This window comes from Buceros rhinoceros, unplaced genomic scaffold, assembly GCF_000710305.1.
Source record: "Buceros rhinoceros silvestris isolate BGI_N320 unplaced genomic scaffold, ASM71030v1 scaffold11463, whole genome shotgun sequence".
Classification (NCBI taxonomy): domain Eukaryota; kingdom Metazoa; phylum Chordata; class Aves; order Bucerotiformes; family Bucerotidae; genus Buceros; species Buceros rhinoceros.
Window position 1 is genome coordinate 4,236 of NW_010401864.1, and position 4,235 is coordinate 8,470.

Consider the following 4,235-nt stretch of genomic DNA (forward strand, 5'->3'; position numbering starts at 1 on the left):
AGCTCAATTGCATCTGCAGATGAGGATTTAAAATTCCATGCAGCAGACAGTACCTCCAGCAGGCGAGTAAAAGGTTACTGCATTATTTTGCTTGTTTGCATCTGTAGTCTTTATCTACTGAAGGGTTTTTTTATTGTTGAATTTGTTGTGCATGCTTGTGTACAGATACTACTGGAAATTGATTTAATAGAAACATGAATATCAAAAGGGCAGAGCAAGGTGAAGGGAGAGGCTCAGTTCAGCTTTCAACCTAGGAAGGGGAGGGGGAAAGAGAGAAAGAGTAAAGGGGAGGGGAGAGAGAGCTTGAGAGAAATCAAGCTTTCAGTGCAGTGTGAAAATTGGAAGGTTTTTTCACGACTATAATCATTTCAGCTGCTTTCACATCACTTGCATTTTTCTTAACCTTTTGCTAAAGAGGATGCTATGGAACAAGCACTGATAGCTCTTTGAATGTGACAATTATTTCAAGTCAGATTATCCTGTAATCAGGTTAAGCAGTTGTGTTAATATGAGACCTTCTACTTTCAGAAATAGTATTGAATACCATCTAAAACCATTTAAAATGAGCTTTTTACAATATTACTTGCATTTTTTTTCTATGGAAAGCAAAAATAAATATATAGTTATTGCATTAGTATCTCTTGCAAATGACAAAACATTTCTAGCAGTAAGTTACTTGCATGTGTTAAATTAGAGAGGTATTCAATATTATATTTTGAGCAGCATTTACTACTTTTTGAAGGTTAGAAGACCTGTTTCTGTCTGACTGCTCATTTGAATTAGATTTGCTTTTTTGTTTTTCTCGGAGCAAAGGGCTCCTTGAAGACTTTATTAAAGCTGCTTATACGATCTGCCTCTAACTTCCTTTGAGAGTTGGTTGTGGTACCTTTGGACACTCTGCTATAAATTCTCTCATGCTTGTTTCTTCCCAGGTTTAAATTTCTGTTGGCTTTTTCTAGCGTACTCACTCACTTCGTAGCAGCTATTCTTAGTCAGAATTTGATAGACCTGGCTAGCATTTTTCTCATGCATTCTGACTTTTCAAGAAGACTGTTGGTTTTTTTTCTCCCAGACACTGCAAATAGTCAGTCTCGGAGTGCAGCAGTCAGGCAGGTCTTGTCATTCTTCTGTGTAATTGGAAGGTCCTTTAAAAGCAGAGGTGTTACAAAAGGTTGGCAGCTCTGGACAGGTGCAGCCCCCTGCTCTGTGCGGTGGCTGTGAGGAGCGGAGGCCTGGCCGGGTGGAGGATGCTGTGGGGCTGCGCGGGGTGGGGCTCTCGTCTGCTGGCGTGGCCGCCTGGCCCAGGCTGGATAGGCTGTGCTGATGGGAAGGGTAGAACAGACCTGAAGTGACAAGAGGCACAGAAAGAAGAGTCAGCAAGCAGTTTGGAGAGACTGCCAACCCTGAATTTACTCCTCCCTTAGACAGCTGTCTGTCTTTTCAAAGCAGCTTACTTTGCAAAGAGGAGTAGAGGGAAAACCGGACACATTTTTCATTTTTAAATCCGAGGTATTACTTGCTGATGAGACTGGCTGACATTTTTTTGAGAAACACTTTTTTTTCTTTTCCCCCTTCCTGTTTAGCACTCTTAATTTCAGTCAGTGAGTTGCAGAATGAGGCAGCTGGCCAATCTTGAGTGTTTATGGGTCAGTACCGGTCCTAATTTCTTTAAGAATAAACTCGTCTGATGAGCAAGTCAATGTGTGGCTGTGGCTGCAGCATTATTTCTTCTTTAATGAAAAGGCTGGGCTGTTCGACCTGCTGCTCCAATCTTCTATCTTGCAGTCATACATCAGAGCAGTTGCAGAGACTATCCATTGAATGTCTCAATCAGCCAAAGAAGGTAACTATATTTTGAATTTTAACTATACCATTAAAAGGATGCTGTATAATTTGGACTTACATGATAAAAAGACAAATTTCAGATGTTCTTAGCAGTTTTCTTGACCTTGCAGTAGCTATCCAATATCATTTTGCCATTATCAGGTTGTGTAGCAATAGAAATGTGCTGCAGTAATTGATTTTGTAATAGGATCAGGTGATTTACTGGCTGCACTGACAACCACTTGCTTGCTTGTTCTGAAATGTGGAGCACTCTAAGGGATGTTTTGATTGCAGCCTCAAGTTGCTCTGAAACTGCTAGATGGTCAAAGATGTAAAATCTGATTTGTCAGAATAAAAACTTCTCTAGCCCTGTTCTCCAGTAGTATTGGAAATTAATTTAATTTTTTGAATGCTGACTCTTCAGATTTCAGTTTATTTGTAAAATCCTTTCTGCATAGAATTAGAAATTATCTAAGTCAACTTCATGCATGTCAACCTTTCCCCTTTCCTAGTAGTCAGTGCCTTATGCGTTTCCTGAGAATTTGGTCCGTACTATAATGTAGTCTGTGCCTAGAGAAGAGTATGCAACAGTTCTTTGTGCATTGCTATTAAATGTTGTATTTTTCTCTTAATGTATTATGCTTTGGAACATTCCAAATCAGAATATGGATTTTACTGTAGAAGAAGTCATTCATTAAGAGCTGTGATCCAGTGAATGAAATTGGGGAGCTTAATTGGGTCTGCTTTTTGGTCTAAGCTGTCTGAGGCTGATAAAACTGAAATGTGTTGTTAAACTCTTAGAGCTTTTAAGATACGTAGTACACTATTCATCTTCAGGTTAATTGGAGAGTAGCATGAGCACAGACCATGTTACAGTGGTTATTAATGGCTTATACTTAATTCTTTTCACTTTCAAAAAAGTCTTGGTTCTTATCCGTTATCGTGTAAGAATAGACACGCTGTTTTGAGCACTTGTTCACTGTTATGTGCCACATCATATAAGAATGAAAACTTAAACAAACCCCACTGAGTTGTTAAAAATGGCTTTTAATTGTTGTAGTGACTATTTCAAAGTGAAAACTGGGGACGGGAAAAAATTGCATCCAGAAGTAGAAGAGTCTTGCATGGACCTCGAAGTAAGAAACAGTCAAAAGAGTGCCTCTATGCTGAAGACTCGAGGATGACAATCACTTTGGCCTGAGGACATCAGTATGCTAAATAACTAATAGCTAAGATCAAATACATAACAATTTCTCAAGTGATCATATATACATGATTTAAGTGGCCCAAAGTAAATCAAGGTGGCTGGATTTGAAATTGTTGAACCTGCTTATGATTAAACTAACTAAAAAGTTAAGATCTTTCAGCTAGTTCTCACTTGATAAGCATCAGTAAGCAAGAAACATTTGAATTAAACCAAGAGGTTTTAATTTTGTTTTCCATTTATACTTCAGAGAAGGTAACTACAAGAAAATTGATTCTTGCTCATATAATTTGTACCTGTTTCCTAACAGGGAGAAAGTGCTATTTCCATGTTTGTTCATGTAGTGTGTTGCTTTACATTCAGATTCTTCTCTGCTGTTTGGTTTGGGTTTGTTTGGTTTTTATTTTTGCATTGTGAAATGAGCATGAGTTGCTTTGCAGAAATAGGTTTCTTTCTCACCAATTTATACATGTGAAAAGAACCCCAAATTCCCATTTCTCTAGCATACAATGGTTTTTTTCAGTCTGAATGAACTGGTTGTTGTGTTGGAGTAACAGAATGAGCCCAAGAATGTTTTTTGAACCTGGAGATCAGGATTAGTGTTCAAAGGTGGTGATGGTGGTAGGAGGGTAGCGCCGCACTGAGGCCAGGTTGCAGGATTTACTTAGCTATTATTGTGTTTAGTGATTTGATTTTAAAAAAGATGTATGGGGAGGCAGCAATCTTGCAGTGTTTCAACTATTTAAATTGTCTTAACTAGCAATAGGAAACACGGCTGTTAGCTTAGGATAGAAATTAATTAAAAATAACTTCCGTTTAAAGGAGTTAACTGGATGAGAAAAATAAGCTGAAATAGTTTGCGTTTACTTTATTTTTATATGTCTTTCTCAAGATTAGTTATGCTACCTGGGAAAGTTGCCACCATAATGAAAAAGTATATTATGAAAGTATTTGTGAGAAAGTTGATGTGTGATCTACTGATTTTGTGCTTCTAAACACAATGATAAAGAGCAATTAATTATGAATTATGTTCTGAAGATCAAGAGGAAAATCTTTGTAAATCATTGAGGAAAATTGTTGGAAACAATTGCGTTTTTCAGAGAAATTGGAAAATGGACTCTTTTTGTAAAAGAGTGTTTTGTGTCCAAAACTGCACTGCAAAACATAAAACTCCATGAAACTGCAGCTAGGGCAGGGAAGAGAAAAG